This window comes from Aethalodelphis obliquidens, unplaced genomic scaffold, assembly GCF_003676395.1.
Source record: "Aethalodelphis obliquidens isolate GAN/ISIS:26980383/991018 unplaced genomic scaffold, ASM367639v1 scaffold25, whole genome shotgun sequence".
In the NCBI taxonomy this organism is placed as follows: Eukaryota; Metazoa; Chordata; class Mammalia; order Artiodactyla; family Delphinidae; genus Aethalodelphis; species Aethalodelphis obliquidens.
This window is the reverse complement of record NW_020837969.1, coordinates 16,950,330-16,969,864: the sequence shown is the minus strand read 5'-3', so window position 1 is coordinate 16,969,864 and position 19,535 is coordinate 16,950,330. Positions and strand designations below refer to the sequence as shown.

Here is a 19,535-nt window from a genome sequence, read left to right as displayed (position 1 = left end):
CAGGCTTCTCCCCACAGAAGGATGCTCACTGTTACCTTGTATAGAATTGAACCAGTTCCACAGCAAAAACAGAGGAACTCTGGCTCTTGGGAGTATGAAAAAGGCACAGGCTCTTTAAGCACAAAGACGTGGTTTCATAGTTTGGCTCAGCCAGTTCCTAGTTGTGTGACCCTAGGCAACTTACTATAAAATGCTCCTGATCTATAAAAGAGACATAATTCTCACCTTATAGGACCGTGGTCATTTTGATGTAATATTTTCAAACACCCTAGCATATGATAAGTGCTAAATGAACAGTCATTCATTTTGTATATGGAAGGCTTTTTATTTTGACAAAAAGGAAGAAAGAAAAAGTTACAACAAATAGAAGGTGATATGTATTATTTTTCTCAGTGTCTTAATGTATAGGCAGCTACCAAGATAATATAAAACTTTAATCTCTCTTTAAAGTTGTAGAGGAAAATTAACTTTACCACTTCATGAGATTATTTTTTAAATCAGTCTTGAATTCATGAATCTTGATGAAAAATTTTGTTCATCCTCAAAATAACTTCTGTATGCTGCCAGTGGTGAATTTTCATAAATTTTAGAAGCTAAGGAGCCTAGAAGGGCAGAAATACCTGCATAATCTTCAAACAAATTGATACCTATGGTTTTTGCTAAAAAAAGAACCAGAATCAACTGAATTATTTATTTGTCAGCCTATTTTTATTCTTATAAAATCTATGACCACTAGGTCCTTTTCATGTATCTCTTTCTCAATTTTTACATAATTTAAAAAGTGGTTCCTAAACTTTGCTGTCCATTGGGATCACTTGGGGAGCTTTAAAAATATTTCCACGCCCAGAAATTGAATCAAATGTCTAAAGGTGGCAGTCAGGGCTTAGAATTTTTAAAAGACTCCCAGCTGATTCCAATGTACAGCAAAGTTTGAAAAGCAAGGATTTAGGGACTTAATAGAAAATTTTTTTTTCCAGTCTATGCTAACAAAATAGGTAGTTCTCAGTCCTTCTGGGGCCAAAAAAAAAAAACTTACAGAATGAGAGGGGCACTACTTAAATTCAGGGACAAATAGCATGCATGGGCATCTTGGGAAGCACTGCAAGATATAATGTGAATTTCTTAAATATGTGAAATTTGTGCAGTACAGAGAGTAATAAAGAGTCTCCTAGATAAAACCATATAATTTTACTTCACACAACTTTACTTCTGGCTGATGTATTTTTTTATTACATACACTAGCACTGTCCTAGGCTATGCATTTTATAAGCATCTTATTTAATCCTCAAATAACTCTATAAGGCAACTACTATTATCCTCATCATACAAATGGATAGATCAGAGAGCTTAAGTCACTGAAGACCCAGCAATTGGGCTGAGGGCTTTCCACCTTGAAAGCCCGTGACCCCCAACCTGTATTCTGCATGGCCTTCCTTTCTATATATATATACACCTGTTTTATATATATATATATATATATATATATATATATATATATATATGGACACAGGCTGCACAGAGGTATAGAGGCCCTGCTACTTGGCTTTCTCCAGTGAACACCACTCTCACTCCTAAACATGGCTGTGACTTATTTGTTCCTAAGTCGTGTGCTTCTGCAAAGGAACATTAGGTCAACCTGGCAGGAGAGGACAGGTCTCCTGCCAGGTTGACAGGAGAGGAGACAGCTGCACTAAACAGAAGCAGTCCTACAGAATCGTGGCATCAACAAGCATTTATTGATTATTGGCTATCTGCTCAGCACTGTGCCACATGCTGTGGGAAAATAAAATACAGCTGCCACATCAAGGCAATGTTTTGGGGAAGAAATGAAAATAAATATTAAAAGGGAAATTAAAGACAACATAAATTTAATTACATATTGTTTCATGTATTATATTTCAATTTAATCTACATTAAACCATATGTAATTAAATATAAAAACTAAATTTTTCCAGGTGACCTCTCAAGACAAAATTAATTATTTCCTCCACTGTGATCCCATACTATGTTTACAAACAAATATAGCATTCATTCACTCAGTAAACACTGTTTGCATGCCTGCTATGCTCCAGGCACTGTGCCAGGTGAGATGGAATTATCACTTGACTTGTTTTTACATGTCTCTCTCCAACTGCTTCCCTTTTGTCCATGCTATTTTGTTTAGAATAGGATTCTTGAAGGCAAAGGCCACACCTTGTTATAACTGTTGTATCCCTAGCATCTAACTTATTATGGCGACCCTAATAAAAGTTTGTTATTGCCTCTGAAGAAGAATTTCCCCTAGAGGGAAAATCTTTCTCAGAGGGAAAAATATGAGTTCCTTGCCATAAAGCTAGTCTGTTTGCAGTGACATACTTCCCCTCCTATGCTTATCCTTGTCAAGGGGAAAACAATGGGCTAAGTATATTTTTGAAAATAAGTGTTAAGAAGGTGTTAGGGGGGCTTCCCTGGTGGTGCAGTGGTTGAGAACCTGCCTGCTAATGCAGGGGACACAGGTTCGAGCCCTGGTCTGGGAGGATCCCACATGCTGCAGAGCAACTAGGCCCGTGAGCCACAACTACTGAGCCTGCGCGTCTGGAGTCTGTGCTCCGCAACAAGAGAGGCCGCGATAGTGAGAGGCCTGCGCACCGCAATGAAGAGTGGCCCCCGCTTGCCACAACTAGAGAAAGCCCTCGCACAGAAACAAAGACCCAACACAGGAAAAATTAATTATTTAATTAATAAACTCCTACCCCCAACATCTTATTAAAAAAAAAAAAAGGAGTTAGGGACTTTGGGTTGGATTGAACACATACGATTTTTCTTTCTCACAAAACCCCACTAGAAAGGAGTAAAGAAAAATGGAAAAGACATGGATTGACAAGGTGGAAGAGAAAGGGAGAGGAGAAAACACCTGGCATACAATGTCAACCAGATGACAAAAAGCACACAGGGGAATTGGCAGAGCTGCTAAAACTGAATAGCAAGCAGTAGCAGCAGGGAGTACCACAAGAAGCAAGCTAGGTTGCATTGCAGTATCCCAGATGGTGCTAGCTTGGAAGGCAGGGTGGAGGTGATGGGATGATACCCAGCTTCTCACCTAAATCGTGAACAGCCAGGTGAATAAGGTTTTTCCCACCCCATCAAAAAATGAAAGGCTTCTTCTTTTTTTAATATATTTTTAAAATTAATTAATTAAGTTTTGGCTGCATTGGGTCTTCATTGTTGCACACGGGCTTTCTCTAGTTGCAGCGAGCAGGGGCTACTCTTTGTTGCAGTGTGCGGGCTTCTCATTGAAGTGGCTTCTCTTGTTGTGGAGCAGGGGCTCTAGGCGCACAGGCTTCAGTAGTTGTGGAGCATGGGCTCAGTAGTTGTGGCTCGCGGGCTCTAGAGCGCAGGCTCAGTAGTTGTGGCACAGGGGCTTAGTTGCTCCGTGGCATGTGGAATCTTCCCAGACCAGGGCTCGAACCCATGCCCCCTGCATTGGCAGGTGGATTCTTAACCACTGTGCCACCAGGGAAGCCCTGAAAGGCTTATTTCTATTAAGGTCGAACCAAAGAGACTCCAGGTATCATGACCACAGGTACAATGGAGGTCAAAAGAGAGACACTGTTCTATAAGTTTGAGCCCTCCCCAGGTTACTTCCATCCTGGCAGCTAGATAGCCACGCAGGCAGCTCTAAACTCCTCCTATTATTTTCCAGGCCAGAGATTGTGTGATTCCTCTCTGGAGGAATGAATAGTCACAGAAAAGATCTTCAAAAGTTGACATTGGGAGATTCCCCAACAAAAGAGCTATGTTCTTACCTCATCATTTTCCAAAGAAGCCCATCAGTTGGCAATCTTCTTTTATGCACACAGGAAAGGTATAGGCACAATATTTTGCTTATTTCTTTTCTGTCTGAAGGGAGGCTTATTTTAAATTACATTCTGTGTCCATATTTACTTAACAGTTTAAAGAGAAGCACTTAAAGACCAAACTTTCTATATGACAACACTGGGCAGAAATCCATACGATAGCAATTAATTTACCATGAAAGTATATAATTTACTTGTTATCATTTAACCCTTTTATCCAACATTGTAGCATATACCAGAAAAAACCATAATTCAAAAAGACACATGCACCCCAATGTTCATTGCAGCACTATTTACAATAGCCAGGTCATGGAAGAAACCTAAATGCCCATCGACAGACGAATGGATAAAGAAGATGTGGTATGTATATATAATGGAATATTACTCAGCCATAAAAATGAACGAAATTGGGTCATTTGTAGAGACGTGGATGGACCTAGAGACTGTCTTACAGAGTGAAGTAAGTCAGAAAGAGAAAAACAAATGTTGTATATTAACGCATGTATGTGGAATCTAGAAAAATGGTATACATGAACTGGTTTGTAGGGCCGAAATAAAGACACAGATGTAGAGAACACAGATGTAGAGAACAAACGTATGGACACCAAGGGCAGGAAAGTGGGGCAGGGGGGCGGGGGGTGGTGATGGTGTGATGAATTGGGAGATTGGGATTGACATGTATACACTAATATGTATATGATAGATAACTAATAAAAAAATAAAGTTAAAAATATCCAACATTGTAAATAAAATAACCAAAATACACAGAAGGAAGTGAAGTGCTGAGTAGACTACACAGCTAAATGGACAAAGAAATTAGATAAAACACAAGAAGACATACAATTGTTCATTACAGAAAAGTTCCAAAGAGCATTTATAGACCCATTTTTTTCAGTAAGTCATCCTTTTATACATGCATATGATAAAGTTTGTAGCAACAGTTTAGGAAAACGGATATTTTACTCTGTTATCCTAGTAGCTAGTTTTCTTTAAATTCAAGCACGTATTGTGTACCTGCTTTATGCCAGGTGCTATGTATACTAGATGCTTATACATATAGCTTATTTTAAATATATTTAATTATATTAAAAGTATTAGCTTATATTAACATGTAGAGAAAATTAATTATGGCATTTAAAATGTTTTCCAATGTAAAATAGAGACCCTCCCCACCCCTGCTCTGTGGGCTTTTAGAGGGGATAGAAGTGGCATGACAAGAAAAATGCAAGCAAACAGAAGTATGAACAAATTGAGAAGGAAGATGAATAGGCTTGCTATCAGTATCTTCTAATTGATAAAATAATCTTGGAATTCTATTAAAACTCATCTAGGTAGCTCTTTTTTATATGAAAGATAAAGTCAGAGCCCATTTGCAATGCAGTAGTCTCCTAAACTTTGCATTTGCTTATGTTGAGTTCATACCTACAAAATTCGCAAAATTTCAGGTTGAAATAAAAACCCTGATCCAAGACATCTGATGTTATAAACAAATACATTTTCATCCTGATCCTGGGGGTAGTTTCATGTTTCTTTTGTCTGGGAGCTCTTGGAAGGATCTGCCATTATCATCGGTCCATCTGTCAAGACTCTATTTGTAAAGAAAGAGCTTGCAGAAGAATAAATTCTCACTACAATTATGACAATTTAGGTATATATGGAATGAAGACATTTCCACCTTTCCTGTTAGGCATAGCAGTCAAACACTGCTATAGTAAGACTTATTTTCTTTAGATTTAGCTATACCAGTGGTCTAATCTTGTTCATTTAGACATAATTATATGCAATTAAGGTCTAATAAAATACAACAAATCTCTGAAAAATGTGCCTCCTTTCCTCCATCAGAATGAAAGATAGAAAAAAAATATGAGAAACAAAAAAGAAAGAATCCAATTAGTTTCAATGTCTGTATTCCATAAATCCCATTGAAAAAAATATGTATATGTTGTCAATGTATCTACTGTTGTCTGTGATTTTGAGTAGTATTTCACTGTAAACTTATCACTGATCTTTTTCCTAAGAAGAGCTGAGATACTAACTAGTGCTCTCTAAAGATAAAGAACAAAAAGCTATTTGTCTGGTTTATGAATTATATGTAGTACTTTTCTACTTGAATCATAAATATCTTCAATGTTTTCTGCTATACTGACCAGCTTCTGAATTATCTATCCTTTTTCAAAAGAGAAAAGGCAAGTACCCTTTAACTTTAATACTATCGCTAATTCTCTGTTAACATGTTTTTCAATACTATGTAAAATTGTGATTTAAAAAGGCTACTTTTAAAAAGAAAAATGAACAAATCTCCATACTGTGAAAACGCAGATATAACAGAAAGCAGGGACTTGAACAGATAGTTGTACACCAATGTTTACAGCAGCATTATTCGCAATAGCCAAAAGGTAGAAACAACCCAAATGTGTATTGACAGATGACTAGATGAACAGAATGACATATATACGCACAATGAAATATTAACTTGAAACTAACACAATATTGTAAATCAACTACACTTCAGAAATACAGAAAAAAACCCCAACAACAAAAAAAGTGTTAGATTCCAGAGAAGGGGGATGGAGTAGAAGGAATGAGCCCAGGGACAGCTGATTTTCATCATAAACCTCTCTGTATTATTTGACTTTCTTTAACTATGTACATTTTGATACACATTTTTAAATATCAAATTTTAAAACTTCATGATTTAATTTACATATGTAGAGGATTTTCAGACAGTGATTCCCTGACATGATTTTAAGTGTTTTTAACTGTCATTATCTAAAATTATTTTAAAATAACAACATATTACCACATACTGGGTGGCTTAAAATAACAGAAGTTTATTGTCTCACATTCTGGAGGATAGAAATATGAAGTCAAGTCAGCATGCCTATGCACCCTTCAAGAAGCTCTAAGGAAGAATCAATCCTTCCCTGCCTCTTCTAGCTTCTGGTGGTTGACAGCAATCTTTGGCATTCCTTGGCCTGTGTCAACATAACTCTACTCTCTGCCTCCATCTTCACATGGCTGTCTTCCTTTGTATGTCTCTGCGTCCAAATTTCTCTCTTAATACAAGGACCCCAGTCATTGGATTAAGGTTCCAATATGACTTATTGTAATTTGATTACATCTCCAAAGACCCTATTTCCAAATAAGGTTACACTCACAAGTAACGGGATTTAGAATTGAACATATCACTTTAGAAGACACAATTTAACCCAGTACAGGTACCCAACAAAATATTTGTTGAATGAATGAGAAGAAAAATTGTGAACCTAAGTTACAATTTTAGAACTTCCCAGTATCTGTTATTGCAATTTTATAGTTGTTTACTAGAGACTGAATTCAGTTGGTCTGCTGAATTTATTAGATGTCCCTGTCAGATTCCCTCCATCATCTCCCCACTCCCAGTGACAACTAGAAACACTTAACAAACTATGCCTTTCATAAGGTTTTTATTGATTTGCAAATATGACATTGCAGTGTGTGATAGCTTAAAAAGAGTTACTTTTAAAAGAGATATTTGGATTTATAAAATCCCCAAAGGAAAAAAAAATAACTGAAAACTTAATACCTAAAATATTTAAAATTTGGCTCTTAATGGGCTAAAGACATTATCATAGCTATTTCATAATAAATTATTAGTTTGACTCATTTTTCAGTTGGTAATAAATATATTTCTTGAGCAAAATTACAACAGGTATGCTCCTATTTAAAACAAAATCTCATTTGTATCCTTAAGGTCATTTATTATTTAATTTTAAAATTTACCATGAAGTTCAAGTAGCAAAAAGTAAAACAAAACAAAACGAAAAAACCCTCCACATAACGGAGGTTTCTTAACATGTAATCAACTACACAGTCATAAACATATAAAGTTTTTTAATGTTACAGAAAATAAGAAGCAAGATAATTGTTTTATTATAAGCAAGCAAAAGAAAATAAAGATGGAAAATAGTTGTTTTTTTTAAAACACAAAAGAGATTTTTGAAGTACAAAGTATTATCCCATGAGGTTAGAACACACAATCAAAATATAATTAAAGGAAGTGAGATCATCCAGTTGAACCCTGCCAACATCTGAGGAAGCAAGGCTCAGAGAGGGCATATCATCTGCCTAAAGAAATAAAATAGACCCTCCTAGAGTAATGAAAATAAAAACAAAATTAAACAAATGGGACCTAATTAAACTTAAAAGCTTTTGCTTTTAAGCAAAGGCAACCATAAACAAGACGAAAAGACAACCCTCAGAATGGGAGAAAATATTTACAAATGAAGCAACTGACAATTATTTGTGGAATTTTAAAAAAATGATAAAATGAACTTATTTACAAAACAGAAACAGACCCACAGACATAGAAAACAAACTTATGGTTACCAAAGGGGAGAGGGGTGGGGACAAATTAGGAGCTTGGGATTAAAATATACACACTATTATATATAAAATAGATAAACAAAAAGGACCTACTGTATAGGTAGGTCCTTGTTTTATATATATCTATATATATAACTGAATCACTTTGCTATACACTTGCAACTAACACAACATTGCAAATTACACTTCAATAAAAAATTATGTTCTTATATCTATATCTGAATCTGGCTCTTGCATAAGTGAAAGTGTGTGTTAAAAGTGCTCTGGGAGGGCTTCCCTGGTGGAGCAGTGGTTAAGAATCTGCCTGCCAATGTAGGGGACACGGGTTTGAGCACTGGTCTGGGAAGATCCCACATGCCGTGGAGCAACAAAGCCCATGTGCCACAACTACTGAGCCTGTGATCTAGAGACCACGAGCCACAACTACTGAGCCCACCTGCCACAACTACTGAAGCCCGCACGCCTAGAGCCCGTGCTCCGCAACAAGAGAAGCCACTGCAATGAGAAGTCCGTGCACCACAATGAAGAGTAGCCCCTCCTCCCCGCAACTAGAGAAAGCCCGCGCAGTAATGAAGACCCAACGCAGCCAAAAAAAAACAAAAAAACAAAAAAAGTGCTCTGGGAGATGCTGGGAAATTATATTATATACAGATTGTAATGCATTATATTTGGTAGAAAATAAAGGGGCAGGAACTTCCCTGTTGGTGCAATGGTTAAGAATCTGCCTGTCAATGCAGCAGACACGGGTTCGAGCCCCGGTCCTGGAAGATCCCACATGCCGCGGAGCAACTAAGCCCATATGCCACAACTACTGAGCCCGCATGCCACAACTACTGAAGGCCGTGTGCCTACAGCCCATGCTCTGCAACGAGAGAAGCCACTGCAATGAGAAGCCTGTACACCACAACGAAGAATAGCCCCCATTCACCACAACTAGAGAAAAGCCCGCGCGCAGCAACGAAGACCCAATGCAGCCAAAAATAGATAAATAAATATATTTTAAAAAAAGAAAAGAAAGAAAATAAAGGGGCAGTGAAAAAGCTTTGGCAGGTTTCTCTTGCCATTGAATTCCCAATTCATTGCCATTAAAATAATCAAATCTGATCTTTCCCAGAGAAAGGAGGCAGCCCCTAGTCTGGCAGATCCTTAAACAATAAGGCATTTCAAAATGTTATTATATATATTTAAAAGTCATTATATTAACTCGATCATCTTTAAAATAATTCCTGAGACTATCTTAAGTCTTTTAAAATTCCCCAGTGCCTCCATTAGTAATTCCAGCTATCTTCTATAATATTGAAGAAATGTTTAGGTATAAGAAACTTGCTTTGAAATTCTGATCTCCATCATTCATCATAGTAAACCATCATTAGACTGCAAACCTGGATTGTGGTGAAGTTATATCAGATTACTTCGTTCCTCACTATACAACTAGTTGTATTTATTTTACAATGTTTTTGCTTTGGTCTATCTCAAAATTTTAATTATTATAAAATTAAAACAGTTTTCAAATGGCTATTCTTTGATGTACTGTATCATTTGGTATAAATTGTTCTAAGTGGAAGTCCATTTTTTCCCAATAAAATCTTTGAGTTTTAATTGATTATAGTAAATTAAATTTAAACACAAAAATTTTAAGTTTGGGACTAAAATGTTCTACAGCTGACATGTTAACTTTTAAAAACACAATTACCAAACACAAGTTCATTACTAGCATGTAATAGTAATTCAAAAATGGTTGTTTTAAGTGAGCTATTATGAAAGGATACAGATAAAAGAAATTAAAAAGAAGAAAAAGTTACTGAAGGAAGCATATTTAATAAGTTAGCATTCACAAATGGTAACGTGTAAGACATATTAATGTGTCTCATATTAATGGAAGACAGTTAAAATTACCCATAAATAGACTTAGAGACTCCTTTTGGGTTATTTTCTTCTAATTTTTTCCCTTTTTCTGGTATTGGAATATAACAGTATCTTTGTTACTTATCTCAAGAACTTATACTCAATGAAAGCTTCAAAAAGCCAAATAAGTTTGATTCCCAAAAGAAAGAAATAAAGAACATTTCTGAAGTTTTTACTTCTGAAGAGGAAATTATAACATCATCCATTTTATTTTCCATTTTGTATATTAAAACTGCAAATCTTTTTATTTACATCAAATTCTCATCCAATTCATTCAAAATGTACCAGGAATGGAAAGGAGATGTAATTCTAAATCTCTTTTCCAAGTGGCAGAAGCAGCCGTCTCTCTAATCAACCTGACCTTTCTCAAGGGCCAACAGTTGTTTTTTGAGTTATGCTTAATATCATACCTAGGAAATCAACTAGCATTACTACAATTATGTCAAATGTGCAGAGAGGTTAAATACCTTGCCTGAAGTCACAAATGAGTCAGAGACACAGCTTAGGCGAGGTCCAGCCACTCTGTCTCCCAGGCTCCTCTAACTGCATTCAGACTTTGTAATTGCTTCTCTGTTATTTGATTAGAAATAGGGACTGTGTTGATTCTGGCTTTAGTCCAGAAACAAATAGATGAGGAAATCAGTTTAACTGGAAGGAAAACTAAAAGAGGGAATTCAAGGACAAATCCCAGTACTCTGATATTTTTCTTTTTTTTCTCCTATTTGCATGAATTTTTACTAAAAATCCAATAATATATCTTTATAAAAACATATCTCTGATTTGTTAACCTCTTACTATTGTGCTCATCCACAGAATTTTTGAATTTTGACTAACTTCAATAATGTTCACTTGAAGATTAAGTAAAACCAAAGTTTGGTTGAAGCTTTGCTTTCTGGTACTAACGATAATAAAATTTTACCTATAAAGATACGGATTAGGGCTTCCCTGGTGGTGCAGTGGTTGAGAGTCTGCCTGCCGATGTAGGGTACACGGGTTCGTTCCCCGGTCCGGGAAGATCCCACATGCCGCAGAGCGGCTGGGCCTGTGAGCCATGGCCGCTGAGCCTGCGCGTCCGGAGCCTGTGCTCCGCAACAGGAGAGGCCACAACAGTGAGAGGCCCGTGTACCGCAAAAAAAAAAAAAAAAGATACGGATTAAAATTTCATTTCAACTACAATATGGAGAGAAGCCAAATTTTTCTTAGTTCTAAAAATGTGGTAAGTTAATAATTGTCAAGATGAAACAGTCAATTTCTTTGATCTTTAAGAAAAGCAAAAATATTCCCTGAGGTGCAAAATTGTGAAATTTATCTGTAAGCATCAATTATCCTCTGATCGAGCTGTTCCTTTTGTTTTAAACTGTAGAGGATTTTCTAATGTGTAAGATGTTAGCGCCATTAATCACATTGCACAATAGTTTCAGACTGGAAACCCAGGTTCATCATTTCTTTTTTCATTCTGATGTAACTCACGCTGTTGTTTGCTGTTTGTTCTGTGATCCCTATTTATTAACTCAGATTCCAGTAAAAAGTTGTTTTTCTCTCTGTTCTTTGTTGTTTTCTAGACTAAAGTATTGCTGGTGTTTGGCCTTCCCATTAAGCATTTTCTCATCATTCACTCAGAAATTTTCAAGTTTACTAAGGAAAAGGTAATCCTGATGATTTACTGGAAAGAAAAAGTCAACTAGGTTGAAGTGGTTTACACACATGGGGTAAGTGGAAATTACACATTCACAATAATGAATTCAAGCTGCTGCTGTTAAACTTCAAAAGCAAAGGTATGGGATTATTTGGCTGATTTGATAATTGCCTCTGGTAAAATGCAGTATTTTGAAATGCAGACCTATTTTTTTGCTCCTTGTATCCTTTTTGCCTCCTTCCCATTCAAGCATTTAGTAAACCCTGAGCTCACTTCCTCAGAGGAGGGACCTATAACTGTATGTCCCAGTAACAGCAGCTATCACACGTGGCACCCTTATGTACCAGACGTGGTAAATATACTAACTCATTCAGCGCCAACAGCCCCATCAGTGGGTACTGTTACTATCCCCATTTCACAAATGAGGAAACCAAGGCACAGAGGTTTAAGTAACTTGCCCAAGGTCAAGTTACAATGAGCAAGAGGTAGAGCTAGGATTCAAAGGCAGACTGGCTCAGAATCTGTGCTCTTTACCGTTAAAGATGATCAATGCTATCTGTCAAGGATGCGAGCAGCACCATGGCCTCAGGAGAAACCTGGGAAAAGCTAATCAGACGATAAGGACAGAATCTAGGGTCAATGTTCTGTGAAGGCGTGTCAGAACCTGAACTTTTTGGGAGGAATGTTAGTACTGTAGACCATGGATGCATTGTCAGAGCATCAGGAAATGTCAGATTTGTGACCTTGCACAATTGTACCAAAGCTATGAAATGAGAATGAGACCTCAGCTCAGTGGCTGACAGAAGTATGAGAAAACAACGAGACAAGAAGGGCAGGTGAGATCCAGTGTTTGAGGAGATGGACCAGAAACAGAATGGTTGGGATGCATACTGTAAGGCATGGCTGCTTTTTTTTTCTTTCTTTCTTTCTTTTTAAAAAATTGAAGTATAGTTGCTGTACAATATTATATGTTATAGGTGTACAATATAGTGATTCACAACTTTTAAAGGTTATACACCAGTTACAATTATAAAATATGTGCCATAGTCCCCATGTTGTACAGTATATCCTTATAGCTTATTTTATACCTAATAGTTTGTACCTCTTACCCCCCTACCCAACATTGCCCCACCCTCTTCCCTCTCCCCACTGGTAACCACTTGTTTGTTCTCTACATCTGTGAGTCTGCTTCTTTTTTGTTATATCACTAGTTTGTTGTATTTTTTAGATTCTATGTATAAGTGATATCATACAGTATTTGTCTTTCTCAGTCTGATTTATTACACTTAGCATACAGGGCTCAGCTTCTCAAAGGGGCTTCACTGAGCAGAACAGTGAGCTCATTAGGCTTACATCTTAAATTAGCTTGTCTAGAAGTTGGATTTTACACATTTACCCTAAGTGATTATTTTCTGGAGAACAGACTCATACTTAACAGTTTCTCAAGGGATATATAAAACAGAAAAGTGAACTTATTAATTTAGGAAAAGAGAATTGCTTGGTAAGCTAACCTGTTTAGGAATTTGCATAGAGGACTTCCTCATGGTGGACAAAATTGCCCCAGAGCAAATCAAGCAAAAGGAATTTTGATGAACAAAGAACATGAATAAAGAGCATTGGACTTAGAGGCTTTTTTTTTTTCAAAGTAAAGTAATTAGATAAACTTTTCTTCTCTGACCCAAGAATGAGCACCGACGAATTTTTTCCTTCTCCTTTTGGAAGACCATATTCAGAGAAGCTTCTCAATTAATACATCAGTTATAACACAGTTGTCATCCAAACCCTCTGGACTATATATTGTGTCTGCCCCTTACCTGATACCTGACCCAGTCCCAAGAGGAAGGTTGAATTCCAGGTCTCCCCAACTCCAGTCCGCTCCCGCCTGCAGCAGTGAACCTGTCTGTTCTCAGCCCCATCATGAACTAGACAACAGATCGTATATCCTTTAGTGTATTCTACCAGCAAACATTTCTGACAGTTATATTTTCCAACCTTGACTCCCAATGAAGGGGGAGATACCTTTTATGGGACTTATATAATCCTGTGCTCTGAATACTGTGATCACATTTTAAACTTAAAAATGTGACTTTTATCAAAATATTTAGGATGGAACATATTTTAAATACCAAGGAAAGAGGTTAACAAGACTAGTCTTCGTTTCAGGCAACTAACAGAGCTTCCTCAGGTGGAGGTTATGAAACTCCTAAATATATAAACTTCCTATAATGTTGGTTTAGATATCATCTCATAGGGAGTCCTGAAAGGATATAAAACATTCTCATGTAGCATAAGTCTGAGAAATTACTATGGAAAAGCACTTTAAAATTAGTGAGACTAAACCAATTTCACTAGTGAGTCACCCTACCTATTCCTATTGTCTATGTAACTAGTAAAAGTTTAAATTAATAGATGCTCAATAAACGGGTCCTGAATTAATTACTCCACGTCATGTCAATATGAATGGTATGGTCAAGGGAATAAAAGCGTTTTACTGAAGACTGAGAGAACTGCATTAATTTCCAAGCTCTGTCATGGCTCATTATATGCTCCTGAGCAAGTCATTGCTCCTCTCTGAAGCTCAGTCTTCTCATCTGTGAAAAAAGCTATTGGATCTAATGGTCCCTACGATCCACTCCCACTTTTAAATTCTCCTTTTTTGATTATTTATTATTATCTACAAGAAACCTTCCTAGAACATATTATGAAAGAGGATTAAAATTTTATATCAAAGTTAGGAAAGTTCATGGATAACTAGGCAACGCTGGTGAGTATGTGTAACGGATGAGTAAACTAGGTTGGAACTGAGACTTCGGTAAAGAGTCCTGTGGAATTAGGGATCCCTTTCATAGTTCAAACTCAAAACAGATAATCACAAAGCTGCTGTAATTATCCAGTTGGAAAATCTATATTATTACCTAAAAAATCTAGTTGCTTTGCTCTGTTCCTGGCCAACTCCTAGAGTTCTGGGACCATGGTGGTCTTGAAACGCTGCTGTTACTACCAGGCAGATTTCAAAATGTAAGTGGTGGTTGTAGGAAAAGGCCACTTTCTCCTTCCCTAACCTAATCTAGACTTGGACACAAGCCCCTTCCCTGAAACCCCAACAAAAGCATTTGATAAGCTGTGAAGTTTGCAAAGCTTCTGAAACTTTGGGGATAATGGAAAGAAATTACAATGCAGAGAAGGAAAATGTAAACAGGAATTTTAGCTATGAGTATTCTCTTCTCCATAGAGGTCCCCCATGGGCCATCCCTCCCCTTATCAATGGACCCAAACTATTGACATGTTGAAGGAATTACATAATCCTCCACGTAGAGAATGTCCTTGGTCATATCCTACCCTTAATTCCTCTCTTGCTTTATAAGAAGGGAAAAAATTTCTACATCCCCAGCCAATAAAGCACTAACCACTACTGATTCTATACCTACAATTAAGATACAATTTATAGATTATGCAGAAAAATTTTGCTTTTTTTCCCATAAAGTTTCCATTTCAGAATATAATCTGTGCTATATTTTGCATAATAAAAGCACATTAAAGTATCACCCACCAAGAAAAAGAAAAGTTTTCTCCAAAGATAAATAATGGCCCTGCTCCTAGCTAAACAAAAAAATTGTCACCAAAATCTTCTTGTTAAATATGGTGGATTGACCACACATTTAAAAATGTGCTTCCTCCTCAAATCCCTTTAAGATGACAGCAAAGAAATAGAAAGGCATAAACCTACAATGTCAAAGCAAACAGGAATGATATGTGAAGAGATAAGAGATTACAACAACTTATTGGAAGAGATTTTAGAGGAACCACAAAATTCAAGAGTGACTGTCAAGGCTGAAAATAAGGGGATTGGTAAAATAATATAAAAAGTGTAGCTGGACCCTATAGCCTCCTCCCCAGCCCATGTAACTCCTACCCTCTTTATTCATATACTACCTACCACTTGCCCATTTTTTATTCCTAAAAGAATTTGATCTGGACCTTATTTTCATTTGAGGATAGCAGGAATGTTGAAAGGTAGGAGCCACAAACAGAGAAGTTAAAATAAAGCATGTATAGAAAAAGTACAACCAGGCACCTCCTTCAAACAAGATTGCTGTCAGGCAGGTTTGTATTTCCTAGCAGGAGACAGGGTTCTTCTCGGGAGAAATGGAAGGGCCCCACAGGAAAAAAAATTAAGGATACTAAAATATAATGCAACCTCCACAGATATGCCAGTTCACCACCTAACCATATATTGAATCTCACCAGTCCACAAACTCTACCCATGAACATTAAGCTAGCTTTCTGTTAGCTTTGTCGGTGCCTCACATAGAGATAACCAAGGGTCACCAGACATTTGAAGAATGTCTCCAGTATGAAAAACAGAGATAAAAACAAGGGGAGAAAAAAATAAAAATGGAACCCAGGGAATACAGAATACTGGGGGCCAGGCAGTGTTCTAGATGCTGGGGAAACTGTAATGAACAAAACAGACAAAAGTCTCTGCCCTCATAGAGCTTACATTCTAGCAGAAAGGTGGAAGTAAACATTAAATGAAATAAATAAATAGATTTGTTAGAAAGTGATGTCTGCCATATACTGTGAAGAAAAATAAGTCAGTGGAGAGGCTTAGTGAGTGGGTGGGGGAAAGAGAGGCAAATTTAGATAGACTGGGCCAGGGAAGGCTTTATTGAGACGACATTTGAGCAAAGACTTGAAGGAGAGAAGAAAGTAAATCATGGGGATATCTGGGGACAGAGGGAGGAAGGAAGAAGTCCAGGCAGAGAGACTAGCTAGTGCAAAGGCTATGAGGCTGAAGTGTGTCTGAATGTCTGAGGAATAGCTAGGAAGCAAGCAGTCGATGTGTTCAGAGAGATAACAGAGATCAGATTACAGACAGACTACTAGTCTGTTGAAAGGAATGGGACTTTTACTCTGAGTGATGGGCAAGCCACTGAGGTATTTTTGAACCAAGAAATAATACAATGTGACCTACATTGGGGGGCACAAGAGTGGAGGTAGAGAGACCGGTAAGAGACTAGAGGAATACTCCAGGCAAGAAATGATGGCAGGTCAGAACAGGATGCTAATAGTGGAGGTGAAGAGGAATGGATATAATTTCAAAGTAGAAGAATGATTTCCTGACAGATTGAATGCGAGTTGTGAGAGAAAAAAAGAAGTCAAAGATGACTTCAAGGTTTTTGGTCTTAGCAACCTGAAAGATGGACATGTCAATAAGCTGAGGTGGGGAAGAATGAAAGAATAACAATTTGGAGCAAGGAGGAGAGATGAAGAACTCTATTTTGGAAACGGTAAGTTTGAGATGACTGTTAAGCATGCAAGGAAAATGTGAAGAAGGCAGTTGGATTACAGAGTCTACAGTTAGGGGAAAATATATATTTTAAAGTCAGTACCATAAAGAATGGTATTTAAAGTTATAAGAATGAGGACAGCAAGGATGTAGTACAGATTCAGAAGGGAAGAGGTAAAAATACCGAGCCCTAGGGTAAACCAATGTTAAGAAGCTGGGGAGATGAGGCACAAAGAGCAAGAATAGTAGAAAGGAGTTGTCAGTGGGGTAGGAGGAAAACCAGGAATGAGCGACATCCTAGGAACCAGGTGAGAAGATGCTTCAAGGAAAAGGGAGTCATTCATGTGTCTAGCAGATAAAGTAACAGGAGGACTGAGAACTGATCCTTGGATGAAGAAACATGAAGGTCCTTGGAGACTGTGACAAGGTCAGTTTCAGTGGAATGGTGGAGTGAAAGCCTGGTCAGAGTGAGTTTAAGAGAGAATGGGAGGGGATAAATTGGACATAGCTAAAAAGAAGTGCAACTGCTATAATGGGAAGTAAAGAAAAGGTTTTGTTTTATTTTTTAAGATGGGAGATGTCTGCAGAAGAAAACTTCCAAACTATATTTAGTATTATCAGAAAAGTAAGAAACAATAATGGAATGCTGTTATTTTTATTTAAAAAGGAACAATTAACACAAAAAGCTCAAAGAAATTAAATGAAATCGTCAAAATTAAACAAACTTCACTGAGTGGATTAGAATATATATTCAAGGAAACCTCCCAGAAAGTAGAATAAAATAGGAGAGAAAAGATAAGAAAATTAGAGGTATAATTTTAGGAAGTCAAGCATGTACCTAACAGAACTTTCAAAGAGGAGATAGAACAAAATGGAGAGTGAATTAACAAAGAAACAATAGAAAAATAATTCCCAGAACTGAAAGAGTTGAAGTTGAGTTTATTTAGTGTCCAGCACAATGACCTTTAAAAACAAGACAAAAAACACCCACCCCTTCGGCAAATCATGATAAAATTTTGAATAGCAGTGTTAGTGAAAAGCTGCACAAAGCTTTCAGAAGTGAAATCACATAAAAAGTACTGAGACTCAGAATGGCATCATGCTTCTCCACAGAAAGAATGCCTTAAAAGTTCTGAGGGAATTTATATTTTCCAAATCAGGACTCTACACTGCCAAGCTAGCAATCAAGTGTGAAGTGTGAATAAAGCCATTTCAGACGTGCAAGAACTAAAAAAACAAAAACGAAAACAGCAAACAAAAAACTACCTTAACATAGCCTTTCTGAGAAAGAGTCTGACAATACGATCTAGAAAAATAAGGGCGAATGAAGATCGATACATCAGAAGACAAGGAAAAGGAACCAAGAAAAAGGGTTCATTTCCCGGAAAGCCCTTTCCCTTGCCAGAGTTGGGATTCTTGTGGGCGATTTGGAGGGCAGAAATGAAGCGGCAGGCTTTTTAGCTCTCACATGCTGTTGCCTATCTGTTGGCTCATCTCGCTGGCATAAGATCTCTGCCAGGCCTGCAGCTGCCCCGCCTCCCCTGGATCTTCCTTCAGCACATGACAATGGCTTCAGCTTCTACAGGAAAGCCACAACAGCCAGGTCAGAGGCAACAAGAACTGACAGAGCTTGCAGTCCGTCCTCATGGGCTCCAGCTCCTGCTTCCCTTACTTACAGCCATCTACCCTTTTCACTCACCTACCCTCCATCCTTCGAACTCCTCCGGCATCTTATCTTAAGAAAAGGGCCTTTGAGAGACACACAATAGCCTAAGGTCATTCCTTATATATCCTAGAGGCTCTGCTTCTCTGATTGAACTCTGTTATATACAGGATCCCAAACAGGAAAACCGAATGCCAGAGAAGGAATTTTTCAAATGCACTGTTGTTTCCTGGAGGACTCACTGGCCCTCTTGGCCGGCTACATAAAGCACGTAAAAAGTAATCTTAATAGACATTGGACAGATCGCCCAAAATGTATAGCTTCAGGTCTCACAAAACCTGTATCCTCCCCTGCTTACCAGTTAAGATAAAATGAAATGCTTATTTAGTACTCTTCTTTTCAGAGGTTTCTTGCTTATCTGAAATTTTTTCCCTCTGGTATCTAACCAACTCTGAATTAGTTGCCTAACAGGGCAAAGTGCAAAAGATGTTTTCTTATTCAATATATTTTCCCTGTAAAGAATAAAAAGAGCTCTGGGCAAGGAATGTTTGTTTTTCTTTCGATGTGTATGCAAGGACTTCAGAATTGCATATATTTTATGCTTCTGAAGAATAACATCTTTCTTATTAAAGAAGAATCTCCCCATAAGATCACATCATTAAAAAAAAACAATTGCAACCAAATAAATGTTAAATTCTAATAGAAAACAGATTTTTTTACACTAAATACATGAAGAAGAAATTCAGCTATATTGTGTAAAAATATGTGGAGAAAAAAGAAAACAAGAGCTCATGTTAAGTAAAACCACATTTTAAAATATGCCTTTAGACCCAAGGAAGA

The 19,535-nt window shown here is 37.3% G+C and overlaps 1 protein-coding gene across 5 annotated transcripts in view; it reads right to left on the bottom strand.

The window, feature by feature from the left end:
* The window catches only part of FGL1 (fibrinogen like 1), a 58,139-nt gene that overhangs the window by 22,723 nt on the left and 15,881 nt on the right, over positions 1-19,535 (bottom strand). Inside the window, exon 3 of one of the 5 annotated variants that reach the window (XM_027122679.1) lies at positions 3,786-3,879. The exons of 3 other annotated variants lie outside the window; for them this stretch is intronic. The gene's annotated coding sequence lies outside the window, so the exon portion shown is untranslated. Of the gene's footprint in view, positions 1-3,785; positions 3,880-10,573; positions 10,751-19,535 lie in introns of those variants that run through there. One more of the 5 variants, XM_027122682.1, reaches the window with a different exon arrangement.